Here is a 17,272-nt window from a genome sequence, read left to right as displayed (position 1 = left end):
GGGGTACGTGGATTTCGGGGTGCGTGGGGAGTCCCACACGCGATTGGGCCTGTGCAAGCGGGGTACGTGTATCCAGTGGGGTGCCCGGGGAGTCCCACACGTGAATTGGCAGTGTGGGTCCTCCCAGGTGTGCCCTCTACCCCCTCCACGGCCCCTGCAGGCAACCCATACCACAGGGGACTACCCTGCACACCTGGTCGTGTCCCGCAGGCAGCCCATCCACCATGGGCATGCCCCCCAGCCAGCCCACATGTCACCTTCCACTAGTGATCACCAACCCATGTCCCCTAGCACCCCCACCCACCCAGCAGTGATGGGCACCTGCCAGCAGGCCCCGACTCATGTCCCCCAGCAGCCCCACCAACACAGCAGTGATGGGCACCTACCAGCAGGCCCCGACTCATGTCCCCCAGCACCCCCACCCACCCAGCAGTGATGGGCACCTGCCAGCAGGCCCCGACTCATGTCCCCCAGCACCCCCACTCCCCAGCAGTGAGCCTCAGGCCCGGACTCATGTCCCAACAAACAACATGTCCTAACAAAACAGACCCATGTCCCTAAAGCCAACCCTAATCCCCCTTGCCCCCCAATCCAAGCATGCAACCATCCACAGAAGCCACTCCCAAATTACCCATGCCATGATAGTTGAAATGAACCACCATGCCCATGCAGGAATGCACAACGTAGCCACACAGTGGCAACACGTGACTGAGGAACTGTTCAATGAGACGTGCACAAAACCAATTATAGAACACAACACCAATTCTGAAGTAATAAAAAATGTATTAAAAACATAAAGAACTGACTTGGAGGAATAGTAAAATGAAAATCAATGTACAATGACCGATGTAGAAAAAAAATATTGTAAATCCAATTAAGTTAAAAAAAAGAAAAATCACGTAGAATAAAAAAGTGGTCCATTGTCAATGTCCATAATAAAAACATAATCCAAATTTTAAAAAACCATTGATCCATGGGAATATAGAAATAGAAAGTATGTACAAGTCTGCAACTATATACAATGTAAGTCCAAATGGTCCATGATCCACAAACAAAAGGAAACCTACAAAAAAGTCCTATGAAGAAAAAACGATATACACACGAAGTGGAGCAATGTCCAAATTAAAAGAAAAACAAAGGAAACCTAACACTATCTAACTATATACAATGGTGGCAGGCAAGTCCTGCGGCTCACTCTGTGATGTCCCGGGCCAGGGCATCATCGAACTCCATGTCGATGTCCTGGAGGCGGGCCTCTGCCCTGGCCCCGAGGTCTCGCAGGGATGCACTCATGGCCTGTTCCAACTCCCTGCGAGTTGCCTCGAGGCACTCTGCCCGCCTCAAAGCCCGACGCATGGAGAACTCTGCCCTGACCATGGTGAGCCGCGCCTCTTCTGCCTGCCGCCGCTCCGCATCTAAGCGCTGGCCCAACCGCAGCCACACGGAAGACACTTCTCCTACCCTCTGGCCGATGCCTGCCCCTCTGATGTCGATGGCCCCGAGCCATCATTGCTCCCACCTAGAGCCTGCTGCTGTTGCTGCTGTCTGTGTGCCCTGTCCGATGCCTGCACATCCTCCATCTGCTGGACTCCAGTTGTTGGGGTGTCCACCCCTGCTGGACCGCCGACTCCCGACTGTGGCAGGGATGGGATCTCCACCAAACTGGCTTTGTTGGTCAGGCCAGGTCCACAGGGGTCCCTGGTGGAATCTGGGCCGGAAGACGGCAGGGAGAACGACTGGCACATAGTCTCCACAGAGGAGGAGAGGTCCGCCAGAGTGCGCAACACATGTAGGAACCCACCTACCAGGGCCCCTCCCAACAGTGCCACGTCGCGATGCTGCTGTTCGTGATGGCGTGCGTGCTCCGCCCAGGAAGCACGCACGTCATCACGAATGTCACGCGTGCGCAGCACGACACCAACCAGGACGGAGCCCATACGGTCGTGGGACCCCTCGTCTGCAGGTAGTGGAGAGGCTGCGGACGGGCCTGGGACGGGGCATTCCTGCTGGTGCATGGTGGTGCAGTCACAGGGTCAAGGACAGCGACATGCACAGGCCCCTCCGCAGTGACCTGTGCTGCCTCCTGACCCTGGCTCTGGACTGCACCACTTGCACCGGTGGTACTACCCCCACCAGACCCCATGTGCAGCTCAGTAGCGGGCTCCTCCTCCTCTGTGGAGACCACCAACCTGGATGTCTCCACACCGTATTCCGCCATTGCAAGCCTCTGTGGGGGCTCACCCGGCCCTTCTGCTACAGCCGTAGTGGCAGACGCGGCACCAGCCCCCTCGCTCCCAGATGATGGCAATTCCTGGGAGGGTGGCTGGGCCTTGCGTCGCCGCCCGGTGGAGGCATCCCCGCTGCTTGGCTCCACAGCGCCGTCTCCGCCCTCTTCTTCACTTGACGCTGCGTAGAGGGAGACATAGAACACAAGCATCAGGATACAGTACAATATTCCCCTAGACAGGAAGCAATAACACATGAGTGGCACTGTCAAATGTCACTTCCATTCTGTCCTTCCACAACACATGGGTGAATGCACGCAACACACATGCAGAAACAGTCCCGGCACCTACAATCAACATCAGCATCCATGTACAAGGGCCTCTGTTAACAAAAATGTTGCCTTCAAACTCACATGCATCATGGCTCACACTGATCCCATGCACACACATCACCGGAGGGTCATGCATCATGGCTTGTACACCACAGACACAGTGGATAGACACAGTGGATACAATGGTGACAGCACTGCATGAGTGAATCTACACATCATCACGGACATGTGTCATGCATCCATGGCGTTTCAAAGTCACACACACACTTCTCAGACACACACACATGTGCACCATACATGTACATGACAGCAGCACCCATCCCTCACACCCCTTCCATGTCCAAGAACAGAGACTGGCCTGCTTTCATGTGTGCATTCCGCATACAGCTGCCCATGTTGCATTGGAACACATGCACCATCCATGTGGTTCACACATTACTGGTCTCACATGCATGACCATGATGTCCCTGCACACACACATCCATACATGGCCTATGTCACACATACAGGCAAGTATCAGACTACCAGCACACTGCAACATGTCCTGTCTCACACAGCAATGCTTGGCCACTTACCGCTCAACTCCAGACGGGTCTGCCTCTGAAGGATCTGGGCGTGGAGCGCTGGGGCTACGTGTTCCAGGACCTGCATCTGGATATTGCTCATGCTGCCCCAGACCCCCTCCACGAGGCGCCGGGCCTTGTAGAGGGTCCTGGACCTCAAGTCCTCCCAGCGCTTCTTGACGTGCTCAATGTCGCGGGGCGGCCACCTCCTCCGTGTTGATGGCAACCACTGCGTCCTCCCAGATCCTCGACCGTCCTTCCTTGTTGACGCGTGTTGTTCCGAAGAGGGCATCATAATGCCCCAGGACATGCTCCACCAGGACTCCAACTTCCTTCTCACTGAAGCTGGTGGCCCTCTGCCTCTCTGACTGGGCGTCGCCAGTGGTCTCAGATGGGGTGTGACCCGACATGGTGACCCCCGAGGCAGGCGTGGGTGGGCAACTGGGTCCTGGGGCTGGGCTGTGGAGCGATGGTATCCCAGTCGGGTGTCTTCTGTTCCAGCAGGGGTGGACACAGCAACTGGACCCCTGCAGATGGCTGATGTGCAGGCACCAAATAGCAGGGCACGTGGGCAGCAGGCAGGCAGCAGCAGATGGCTGGTGGGAGCGTGCTCGGGGCTCTTGGGGGCAGGAAAATGGCCTTTTGGGCAGTAGCGTGGTCTTCCGTGTGTATTCGCGTGGCCAGCTTGATACGGAGTGATTTGGCACGTGAAAAAATTGCACGTCAGTGTGAAATCCGAGGAAAGGCCCTTGGTGCGTAAGCACGCCAGTGACGTTATGCGCACAGGCGTTGCCCACAACACGGGTGCATAGTGAATCAGCACGTGAGAAAACTGCACGTCGCTGTGCTATTGGAGGAAAGGGCCTTAGCGCGTAAGCGCATAAGTGACGTTTCACGTGTGGGCTGGCTTAAAAGGTACGAGTATCAAGCTATTTCCTTATACATGCTTTTTGTGGAGAGCGAGCGGGTGTATCTTGTACTTCTTGTCGGTTCACATGCGATTACTTCACAACATTTCCAGTTCGTACTCCCTGTTTCCTCAGACTGCGTTCTTTTCTTCTTTTGGCGGGGGTGTTGCCAACGCGCACACGCGTGTCTTTTTTACGTTCTTTTTCAAGGCAGACGGTGAGTCGCGCACGTATTTTCCAACTGTGGTTGCCCCCGTGTGTTGCGTACCCCTTCAAAGGTCATTGTAGGCTGCGTGTAACACGGTATGCTTATTTTTGTGTTTCTGGGTGCCACAGCGTAGTGCGGGTTTCCACGCACGTGGTCTACCAGGGGTTGCGTGCACATGTGCTTTTGTTTTTGGGGTGCCTGTGCGTTGCGTGACCCGTCATCTTCCCCCAGGGGTCACATACAGCCTTGCCAGAGCTCTAAGGTACGAATTCCATCTAGTACCCTACCCCTTTCACCCCAATTGCCCAGGACAATTGTTTACTGCAACTCCCATATGCACAACAACATCGATGCCATGGTTGGGAGGTGACCAAGCAGTAAGGGAGGCAAAGGTGGCCGACCTCCAAGAGGTGGGCGTGGTGGGTGCGGTAGGGGACGTGACCAGAATTTGCAGGGTGCCCCTAGAGCCCTATATGTGGAGGACCAATCGGGGACACCCATGCCCCCCCAATGGTTGTGGGAAACTTAGCTGACACCATCCCAGCTCAGCCCTTGTTGGACCGGCCCATTTTGGCACCTGAACCGGCACAGGATGACTCCCAGGCTGACTTCCAGGTCAGCAAGTCTAAGCCACGTGTGGCGGCGAAAGTTGCTGTCACCAGGCCACGTGGATCTGGGGCAGCAATGTCATCTGCTGCCCCAAGTAGCCAGGGTGGGGAGGCTGCAGGGGCAGCTACAGCTCAATCCACCCCAGCTCTGAGTCTCCCAGCTGGGACAGTGTCGGTCCAGGTCCATCAAACCGACGTTGGCCCTGCCAACATCACCCTGCAGCCAATGCCTGCACCAAGACCTATGGTCATTGTGCCTTTACAGGCTTCTGTTACCCAGTCCACCTGCGCTTCTGCCCCTACTGACCAGAGCGGCGTAAGCCACTCAGGATCCGCACCACCTTTGAAGAAGAAGAAGAAGAAAGGTGCTCTGGCACTACAGGCTGAGACCCCAGACACGGCTACACACTCTGGCACGTCAAGGAAGCCTAGCTTTAATGACACTGAACTTGATGCACTTGTGGCCTATGTGTCGGCACATAGCCGCGAAATGTTGGTGACTGCAGGGTGCAAGACCACACCTGGTCAACGTAGGGCACACTGGCAGACCATGACGGACCACATTAGTGCCCTTGGATTTGTGAGGCGCACATCTGATGATTGCTACAAGCAGTGAAATGACCTGAAACGCAGAGCAAAGAATAGGCTGGCTTCCAATCATGCCTCTACTCTGGTGACTGGCGGTGGGTCTCCACCAGAGGACAACCAACTCACTGAACATGAGTCTGTTGCTGGAACCTTCGTCACAGAGGAACAGATCCAAGGCGTGGGAGACCTACCAGATTATGAAGCATTGTCCGGTGAGTGCCCATGTATGTTTTTGTAATCCATGTGTATGTTGCATGGGTGACGTGTTCAGATTGAGTGCCAGGTGAGGGTGTGTAGTCCTGAGTGGTATGGGTCACCCATGTGCTTCCTCCAAAACATTCCGCGGCCTTGGATTTGGGTATGACAGTATCCCTTCTGACCACAGTAGCCAATTAGTGCAACATTACTGCAGTTGCCCTTGAACCGTCATCTTGCAACAACATTGTTCTGAATTTTTCAGTGTTCATTCAGCCTGATTGTTTCAATTCTCCCATTTTTCCAATGCATTTTACAGCCCTAATGCCACATATGTGACATGCTTCTGTCATTGATTACACCCCACATTGGGATTTATTACCTTGTTATGGGAATGATTAGACCATTCAGGCTGATTGAGTAAGGGCCTGCTCACACATTTTTTGGGGCCTGTTTGAATGTGGAACATGATAGTTTTTTCGTGTCATGTTGAAGTGACCAACCATTGATGTATCCATCAACATGCCATCACTGTATCATGGTACACTGGATGTGTTGCAGTGTGTGGCACATGCGTATTTTGTCACACTATTTTGCATTTTTCATCTCATCATGTCCATCTCACATGGATGGGTGACAGTACTCATTCACCCACATATGGCTGTACTTGTCAAATGTACCATGGCTATGCTACATGGCATCTATGTGCTGGCATGTGTCATGTATGTGTATTGGACATGCCACTCACAGGCTAATGTGTGATGCCAGTGGTACCCAGCATGCAGCAAATGTGTTGCTTTTCCATGTTGGTGTCCTCAGTGTCTGCTTTTTGCCTCCCCTTCCAACTCATTGACAGTGCATGCATGCCAGGGTTATAATCATGTGGGACATGTGTAATTCATGTACTGGATCTCTGGCTTGTCAGGCCTATGTGTGTGCTATGGTGCTCATGCCTGTTTCCATTTGCTGTCTTTCATGTTTTTGCAGGTGATGACGCACTTGATGCTGTTGAGGTGGAGGAGATGGGGCAGACCCAGGAGGAATCTCAGCCACGACCGGGCACCAGTGGAGGATGTGGTGTGGTGGTGGGTGAAACCCCAATCTTACTGCAGACCATACTGTCCAGGGGTGTCTCTGGTTGCACCTCCCGAGACCTCTATGATTCAGGTGCTGAATCGGATGATGAGACTTATGTGCTGCCGCAGGTGAGTGCTTCTGGCAGGGATTCTGTTCTGTCCAACCCACCTGCACCAGGGATAGAACCCTCTATGGGGATGTCAGTGTTGGTAAGTCCGCCTTTGGCGGTTACGGATGCAGGGTCACACTCCACAACATCTGATCCTGTTCCTGGGCCAGCAGATCAGAGGGGAAATGCAGTCCTGCAGCCTCAGGCAGTGCCAGCACAGCAAGGTGCAGATCGCCTTGCCCCAAACAGGTGTGGTGCCCACCGACGCGGTGGCCGTACGCCACCAGGCAATACTGTATGGGAAAACTCCATGTACAGTATAGCACCACAACAGGGAGCATCGGTTGAAATGATGGCTCAGGCAATGGAGAGGGTGGCCACTTCCATTCTCCCTCTGAAAGGCAGATGGAGCAACAACAGCAGGCAACAGACTCCATTTGCCAATCACACCGGGAAGACATGTTGGCGTCCAACAGGGACCGACGGGCGGCACTGGAGACTCTGCGGGAAGCCATTTCTGTAGAGTCACAGGGTCACAGGGAAGCCCTGAGGTTAGAACTCCAGTTCCTCAGGCAGACTCTAAGTGAACTTGAGGCTTTCTGAAATTTAAGGTCAGAACAGCAGCTGGAGCAGCTCACACGTTCACTCTCAGCTGAGCTGCAGGCAACTCGGGAGGAGACCCGGGCATCACGCGAGGCCATGCGTGCAGAAATGCAGGCAACCCGTGAGGTGCTGCATGGGGATCTCCGCACTATCATCCTCCAGAATCAGAACTTCAACACCTGCATGCTTGCTGCCATGGAGAACCAGACCAGGGCTTGCGTGGGCTGCCTCCCATAGAACCACCACCTCCTGATGCAGCAGCAGAGGGTGAAGAGAGCGACTGCAGCAGTTCTCCCACATTAGCGTAGTCGTGCAGGCCATGAGCCCATGGAGGTTTTTTTTCCCCGCAACATCCACGCAGGTGGGTGTTGGTGTGCACCCTGTCCTCGAACCTCCTGGGTGCCCCCCCAGCCCCCACATGGCCATGTTTTATTTATTTAAATATGTATTTATTTATTTATTTTTACAGTGTGTTGCCTTGTGTGGCTCCCGTGGGCATCCACTGTGTATTCCAGCTGGGCACATGCGGGCTTGTCCTGTGTTTGGGTTAGATGCTTGAGTTCCTGACACACACACCCCTCCTGCTTCCCCTTTGCATGGGCTTGCAAAGGGTGTGACCAAGTGACAGTGACTGACACAGTGACATTGGGCTCCCATGAGCTGTGTGGGCAGTCTGTAGTCAAAACTGTGTACATCCCTAGTGGGGATTGTTGTTGTATTGAACACTGTATGGTGTATTGATATGTGCTTGTGCATCCATGTCTTCCACCTTATTCACAGGTACCTTCTTCATGTCTTCACAAGGCCGTCTCCTTTGCAGATTCAGTTCATGTTGTATGCAGTACACTGACACATTTGCCTGACAGCAACACTCTGCAGTTGGAAGGGGTCGATGTGCTGGCTTATTCAGGTTGTAAGACTTGCACTACTTTGATTTTGTACTGTCATATTTTGGCAATGTTTCATCCGGTGTTGCTGTATTGTGTTGTTGGTAAGTATTTGGTCATGTGTGCTGTTTGTTATTGATTACTGGGAGCATATTGTCTGTGGCCTGTTTCCATTTGGGACAGTGCACTTTGTGACAGTGCACTTTGTGACACTTGTGTCATATGTTGTGCATTCCTTTGTTTGCTTTCACATTGCATGACATGCCATGGTGTGTTGGGTAGCGGAGATGGGGAGGGGTTGGATGACATGGTGCTATTTTCTTGTTGTATTTAGCAAGGGGTAGTCATAGTGACACAGCATTGGTTGTCTTTCTGTAGGTAGGGATGCACACAATATAACACTTCCAGGTGACCAATCTCAGGCTGATATGGTTGTGACAGTTGACTGTCCCTTATGTCATCATCATTGATTGTCAGCTGGTATGTGCCAGGGCTGTGTGTACTCCACAGGGGTGTGATTTTAGGTGAAGTAATTAGCCACCAGCTGCGTATGCGCTGCCTCACCATGTGCCCTTTCCCCTCCCACGCGCAGCGGCCGTGCATGTGGTTGGGGATGTGGGGGCACCACCATGTCCACCGGCAGGCCCCGGCGGGTTACAACGTTGTGCAGGACACATGCTGCCACTATGATCCTGCACACTACTGGTGGCACGTATAGCAGCTGCCCACAAGAGCGGTCAAGGGAGCGAAAGCGTGACTTGAGCACTCCGAATGTGCGCTCCACTATGCCCCGGGTTGCAATATGGGCTGTGTTGTATCTTACCTCGGGTGGTGTGTGGGGTTCCGAATTGACGTCATCATGTGGGTGCTCAGAGGGTAGGCACTGTCCCCTGGGGAGGTGATGATGGGTATCATTAGTGGGGTTGTGACATTACTCAGTATCTGACATGCATGCATGTGCAGTGGCATTTATACTCACCAAGCAGCCATGTATTGCCATGCTGCCCAGCTTCTAGGTCCCGGTTTAGGGGTGACATTCTGTAAATGAAACTGTCATGGGTGGACCCTGGCTAGTTGGAATATACTGAGGTGATGATTCCCTTGGCATCACATACTACCTGCACGTTGATGGAATGCCAGTGCTTGCGGTTTCTATAGATGTGCTCAGTTGCCCTGGGAGGAGGTAGAGCCACATGGGTGCAATCAATGGCACCTAGCACTTTGGGGAAGTGTGCCACCCCGTAAGAATCCTGGATGGCCGCCTGCCTTTCTGCAGGTGTTCTGGGCACGTATATGTGCCTGCGGACTGAAAAGCGTGCAGTCATGATGGCCAACAACTGGTGTAGGCAGCATGACTGCGTGCTCTGTGACACCCCCCCCACTATGGCACTTGTCCGCTGAAATGAAACAGTGGCCAAGAAGTGCAGTACATTGAGCACCTTTTCCAAGGGGCTCAGTGCTTGGGAGCAGAGGGTGGGTGATGTGAGGTCATCCTCCCACTCACTCACCAGGTCGAGTATTATGTGAGGTGGAAACCTGTACCTCCCATACACCTGGTCATCAGGCATCCCAAAAAGGCTGGTCCTGGGTGTAAAAATTCTGGGCCTGACTATCCTCCTCCTCCTGCGGTGTCTCACGACCACTACTGCAAAGAACGGTATATTCATCGTAGCGTCTGAGCTTGTTTGTTGTTTGCACACACTTTTATGCTGCGCAGGGCCGTGTATGCCTGCTTCCTGCTGACGTACGTGTTTCCGGATTAGCGCATCTTTTTTGGCGCACGCGTTTCCCCTGTTCGATTCCATGAATACGCGTTGTTGGTGCGCGTGTGGGCGTTCCGCGCATTTAACTCCTGTACTTCCCCCGTAAGGCCCACATTTTCACGCATTGTTCCCCATTCCGTGTGTTATGGCCCCTGTTCCGCCCACTTTTGTTGTGTGCGCCGCGCTATGTGCGCTTTCACTGTGAGCGTAGCACACGCCGTTTGATGACGTGTGCGCCTGCGTGCGCCACGCAGGATTTTAGCGCACATCCCAGGATTTACATACGCACAGACTTCCATGAATCGATGTGCGCGGCTTTCGCGCACTTGCGCTGCGATTTTCGCACTTGCGCTGCGATTTGCACGCTTTCGCACGCTTGAGCAGAGATTTTCGGCGCACATTAATTCCATGAATTGGCCTGTAAATGTAAACGTATCAACTTCACATACCCACAAGTCGCTCTTGGTGGAAAAACAGTTTCGACAGTAGGCATAATATACCACACTTTAGGGCACTATACTGCATATGTAAAACAAAGAAGTGATTGGCTTGAATGTAACAACACTTCTGTGCACAAAAACAAAGATTAGCAGCAACCCTATAGAATGTCTATGTCATATTTCTTAAGCCAAAATTCAACCATTACATTATACCTCGTATACCATATATCTGCTTTAATGATACAGTTAGAATACACCAATGGGTATCTAACTACTTTATACCCTAAAACAATAGACAAAACAAAGAAACTAACAGAATTATGCATTAAACAAAACATGTTAACTTATATTGTACACAATATATTTCTTAAACAAATAAAAGTTAGAATTTCCCACAAGCTATCAAATACTTTAAACATAGAATAAAATTTATAGCTATCACTATCAAAAAATGTACCAAGACTCACAGTAAAATTCAGTTTATTTCAATACTCCTTGTTTTTTATGACTCAATAATTAGAAATATGTTAATGCAGCAGTGTACTATATACACATGTTGCACAAATATTAGTGCAAATACTTTACCATTTCCTACATAATATGCAAACCTTCCATGGCCTCTAATAGGTTCTAAAGCAAGCACTGTGATTGGACCCATTGTCCTTATTATTCCTGCCTCCATGCCCTCCAAGTAATGGTTCTGGAGGTGATGGTGGCCCATAAGGGGGAGGACCAACCATTACTGCTGTGATGATTGTAGTTGCTCCTACAACTACTTTGTCCTCTTTAGATGCAGAATCTGTTTAAACATTAATAGTAGAAATGGATAGGACTTAAAGATACACTATCCACGGTCTCTTCCCTTTCCATGAATATTGAAGGCAGGAAAAAGCAGAAAAAGTTAAAAAGTGGAAAGAATAACTTGGAATGGTAGTTGCACTTGTACAAGGACACAGAATATGAAAGTTCAGAGTAAGCTACAATTATACCTACCATTAAAGAACTATTTACTAAAACTGAAAGTGAAATGTTTTTTTTCAAACCACCTCGGATTATTTTCCATGACCCAATTATTAGAAATATGTTAATACAACCGTGTACTACACACACATGTTGTAAAAAAGGACATGCAATGTACTACCTAGGTGGATAAAAGAAGTTCATGTATTTACATTTTCCATATCATGTTCTACTACTAATCATATTTTTTTCTTTTGTTTGCAGATGAACAAAACATCATATGACTTGTCCCAATTATCAGCCTAAAACAACTTACATGCATGTCTACTCTCCACAATCCCTGGGGCATGGTCTTCAGCCATTTTGCAAACTCCACTAAACATCTGAAATTAGACATTTCCATTCACCAGGCTGTTCCCAGACTCAACTTTAATCCCATAGATGGGGTTTATTGCACATGACACTAATATTCTCAAAATACACATTGGACCTTGCAAAAGGCTGGCCCACTGCCAACCTCAACCCCATAAATCATCTCTCATGGACATGGCAAGTGTCAAAATTGTTCATGTCATGCCACTAGCCATACCCACAGCCCAATTTACACCCCAAACAATCTGCCTACTGGTCATGTTCCCAACTTAATCTGGCCACTAGCCATACCCACTAACCAAGTTACCAAGTTACCAAGTTACCATTTCCATCCCACTCCCCAAACAATATGGCTATGGCAATGTCCACAGGCAACTTTGCACCCTAGTAACAAAACACGGCTCCCACTCACTTTTTGCTATCTCTAAACAAAGGGTCAATTTTCTTTTCCCATATCTTGCACCCACAATCTCCGCAATCCCTCTTGCTAGCTTACAGACATGACAACTGTCTACAATCCCTTAGGCATAGCTATCAGCCATTTTGTAAACCCCACTAAGCATCTCAAATTACAGTTTGCCCATGTAGCCGGCCAGTCACAGTGACAGCTTTAACCCTATAGATGAACTATATTGCACATCCCACAAACCATCTCAAAGTACACATTGGTTATTGTAACATGCCAGGCCCACTGCAAACTTCACTCCCATATATCATCCATCATGTCCATGGCCACAGCCCAACCTAATCTAATGATTAGCCATACTTGCAGATCAACTTTGCACTCCATTCTATAAAAGATTTCAAAGGCACAGTAAACTCCAGATTAGGACTCTTTCTACTGGCCAGGATGCAGGGCACAATTAAAACACTTTTATTTTATTTATTGTGAATTCAGTTTGAGAAGGCACCCAACCCGTCTCACATCCACCTTTACAAACACGCCGGGTCACAATGGACCATGAACCAGGCCGGTGTGTAATAATAAAATATTTATTTATTTTTAAATTCCAATGAAAATCACACAAATTTAATATAGGGCAGCAATCACCAGTGTGGTGACAATTAAACTGTAATTTGATAGAATACACTTAGTTTGACCTTGTCACATAATATATATAATGCACAATTGAATACAGGCAAGATTACGTTTTTGGAAGGTATTTTCTGACCACAGTTACTATTTCCCCCTGCAACACTCCCTCAAACCCCTGTTAACCGAATTGTGTGTGGGTAGAAAGGAGTAGCAAGGAGTCACGTATACTAGGCAACAAACAGAATTCAAATCCGACCTTCAGGCAAAATCAGATTGAAATCGGATTGAAACCTTTGAAATTGAGCAGAATAGCACTCAGAATGACTAAATACTTGTTTTACATGTGCGGTTGAATGACTGAGGTAGAAATGAGTATAGCAGTATCAGAGATGTAAGAACCCTAGCAAAATACAAGGCAATTTACTAACAACAGGCATACAGTTCTGAAAATCGACTTGGGAAGGAAAAACACAGTGCAGTCAAATCACACGTGGAGAAATTGCATATGCTTATTTTCACGGGTTTAAAATGACAAAACAGCTTGAATAATGGGTTAAACAGACAAAATCGGAATGCAGTTTTAATGGCAAGGGGCAAAGGCACATCACAGGTATAGCATGGAAATGAAAGGGTAACTCTGGAGGGATGACAGTATGAGATTCTTAGCAGGAAAGGAAACTCGGTTTTTAAACGGGAATAATTTCACTGGACAACTTGGTTTGAAAAGGAAATGACAAGTTTTGCTGAGACTAGATTTTAGTGGCTAGAAAAGAGGAACACCGCCTGTGAAAAGGGTTAAGCTGCCGTTTTAACCCCCTCACGCTGTGTGCCTCTTTATGGGGGAATTGATTAATTTATTCAAAATAGTACTAAGGACTTACACAAGGACTGAAATGAGTTGGAAAGAATGGCGCTAACGCTTGGAGATCACTACAGAGTTTCCTAAAAACAAGGTACACAGAGGATTCTGACAGTTTTAAGGGTTTTTGCTAGGGCAGTTATAGGATCTCTATGGGATTGGACCTAATACAAGGTAACAAAGCAAGGGACAGGGTTTGTGGTTACTGGGGAAGGGAAATACTCACAACAAGCACTTGAATGTGGTAGCTTGGACAGCGAACCAGGTTTCTGGACAGCGAGACAAGATCTGGTCTCTGCAAACAGCGGCGGGCTCTCTTAGAAGGGGACAGCTGGGCCTAGTCTGGTCACTGGATAGCGAGGTGCATCAGCTGGGCTCTCCTTGAATTATTGGGATTTTTGTGGGGTTTTTCTAGATCAGTGCTTCTGCCTAAATAGGGTCAGCTAGCTCTGCCCTGGCAGTAGAATCTGGAATCTTGCAGGGTGAATCTGGAATGTTTGGATCTCTGGATGTGCGGGAGCTGGAAAAGTCAGAAGAGAGTCCAGAGCTCCCTATGCCCCCCTTTATATAAGGAGCATGACATTTTACTATGGGGCTGACCCAAGCTAGACACACCTCTTAACATCGGATAGGTCAGCTGTGGATGTCACCTCCTCCCTGGAAGCAAATTGGACTGAAGGAGTTGACTCAGTTTTATGGTGGGTGTTTTTTGCAATGTGCTTTGTTCTACCAAAGTTACTTGTGCCAAAATCAGTTATGGAACAAAACACTTATATATACAAATATCATCATCAGGAAACTTATACGGGCAGACTACATATCTTACAAGACACATGCTGATCCAGATCCCAAGACAGTGCAATGCTGTTTTGTCATTCTGGCAATCTTTTGCCATTTCCATCGAAAATAGTTCACCTAAAATTCTACAATTTAAGATATGCATACATATTATCACTGGTCATGTTCTCATTAATTTATTTTCAAAGTGTACCATGTATGTTTCTCTAGAATTCCCATTTTCCTGGTGTTTGCATTCCCAGCATGCTAGAAATACCTACAACGTCTTATTTTAATGGCGCAAACATGACATTTAAATGGTCATAATTTCACATTAATATGTCTTTTGATTACTGAAATAATAACATAAGCTGAATAGTCTCTGAAATCAACTGGGCTGGCTTTGTTTTCCAAATATGGCCATTCCTTTCCAGGCCACAGCCAAATGTCAGGCTCTGGTCAGTTTAGCCCAGTTTTGCCATGGATTCGCCTTTGAAGTCCTACAGTTTGAGTTGAGGGGAGGTGTCACCAGGAATTCACACCTATGTGCCCTGGCAGTCCATTGTCTCATGCTGGAGCAGTGCCGCTTCATCTGATGAGGGTGCTAGATTCTCCCCCTTGGCCCAATCATAGTTCCCAGGGGCTGGTCCACTTGGGGGAAGATGATTCTGTTCCCAGGAAAGGCATCGCCCTTTGAAGCCAGTTCTGGTGGCCTCACAGTAATTTTATTTATTTCTTTATTTTTCTTTCTCTTAACCAAAAAGCAAGTCTTTTGGGAATAAATATCCTATATATATTTTAAAGCAAACCCCATCACATTTCTATGAAAGCACAAAACCTTAGTTTAACATTTAACTTTTAAAAAGGCATTTTCTTATTTGGCAAAAGCACCCTTTTACACGTGTGTTAATTCTTCTGGGATGTCACTCTCACAAATGCGACTTTCTCTTGCATCTAGATTCTGAGCATTTCCATGGCACTAGTACATTTCTAATACACAGACGTCTGTCCAACACAAGGGTCTTATGAAACTGACATAAGCAAAGAGAGAGAGGGCTTCTTGTGAAGTGTTTGCCAGGGTAATTTTGTTGCAAAAAGTAAAGTGTTTGCCGTACGGCTTGGAGTGAAGTTCTCTGCTATTTCACAGATTTTGCCCGACACAACATGCCATTCAGTGAGGAATGCCCTCACTTGCTGGTGTACACCCTGAATATAGGTGTACATGAATGTGTCTTACTGGAACCAAACTGGGTAATGTTGAAAAGATGAAAAGAGCATCAGTGCGCAGTCATTTTAAATGCAGAACATTTTCTTTTTCAGTGGGAAGTTTTGAGCTGGCAGCATAGCAGTGCTGCCTTTGAATTCTTTTCTTTGGTGCACATAAAGAAAACACTGGCAGCCATTCTCGGGGTGTTTCTTGTTCCATCTCGCCCCATATGTGCTTAGTTAAGACAGCATAGCCATTACTTTTGTAACTGCAAAGCGCAGTTTTAATGCAAGGGAATAGCGCTCAGCAGAGCCAGCGCAGCCATTCATCTTATAACTGTTGAATGTGCAGTTTGGTGATATGGGGGAGTTCTGCTGGGCTGATAAATGTACCCCACACTTCCCATAGCCCAAACAATTCAAAGCTACTGGCCATGAACACAATTCAAATGTGTGTCCCCTTAAAAATAACTAGGACCCACACGCGCTTTTCCCTATCTGTAACAAAACAAAACACGCCTCAGCATACATACAATCAATATACATTAAAAAAAATCACCACATGTGTGGCATCAGACTCCAAGTATAGTAAATGTGGCAGTGTCCACGACCAGCAAAACATTCTTTGGACGTATTCTGCCATCTGCTACCATAAAACTGAGACAGCCAACATTGCTCAAAACATAATGCTCTTTTTTTGCCCAATAACACATATATTCTGTGCCTCCCTAACCACCCCTCACACACCCAAGGACTCTTTTATGATAACACAAGTGTAAATATGCGTTTTTGCACATTTTTCTATCGCAGTGTCAGTGAACAAAGAGCATGCATCGCAAACCCAACCTGGCGCCCATCTCAAAATATTTAAAAACATAATATCAAAAAGCGTAATATCAAAAAACTCAAAGTAATAAAAAACAATGCTTTAAGAGCTGCCTTGAACATTCCCAAAAGAGAGTACATTTCGTCTGACAGACGGAATGCCCACTGGCTGCAGGTTCAAGATCGCATTGCAATTAAAACCCTGACACACACTCACAAATGTCTGTCTTACACTCCTCCTGTATACCTATCGAGCTAAATGACCAAATCTCAATTCAACAGACCTACCAAGACTGCCCACTCGCACCTACTCGCTGTCCCCAGATTTAAGCACTTAAAGGCAGGGGGCTGCAGCTTTCCAGTGGTAGCTGCGAAGCACTGGAACACTCTGCAGCTAGTGCTCAGATTGGAATCATCCCTATGTACCTTCTGCAAAAGCCTCAAAACATGGCTATTCACACAACTCCCCCTACTATAGACCACCTTGCCCTATCAAGTAGGGTTAGTGCTCACCCTCCATACAACTGTTAACTCTACATGCCTGGACTGCGCACATCTGTAACCAGCATCCAGACATATATACTATTTATGTTGACCTGTTTGTGATTTTGTCTTTTAATGTAACTAGCGCACAGATGCCTCCGGGGCTTGGAGCACTCTACAAATGCTGAATAAATAAATAAATGCACCTCACATGTCTTGGTTGAGCAAATGGCTCCTTTGTCACACTG

Source organism: Ambystoma mexicanum, chromosome 1p (assembly GCF_040938575.1).
Source record: "Ambystoma mexicanum isolate Mex_15411 chromosome 1p, UKY_AmexF1_1, whole genome shotgun sequence".
NCBI lineage: Eukaryota > Metazoa > Chordata > Amphibia > Caudata > Ambystomatidae > Ambystoma > Ambystoma mexicanum.
The sequence above is the reverse complement of the archived record's forward strand: the minus strand, read 5'-3'. Positions refer to the sequence as shown.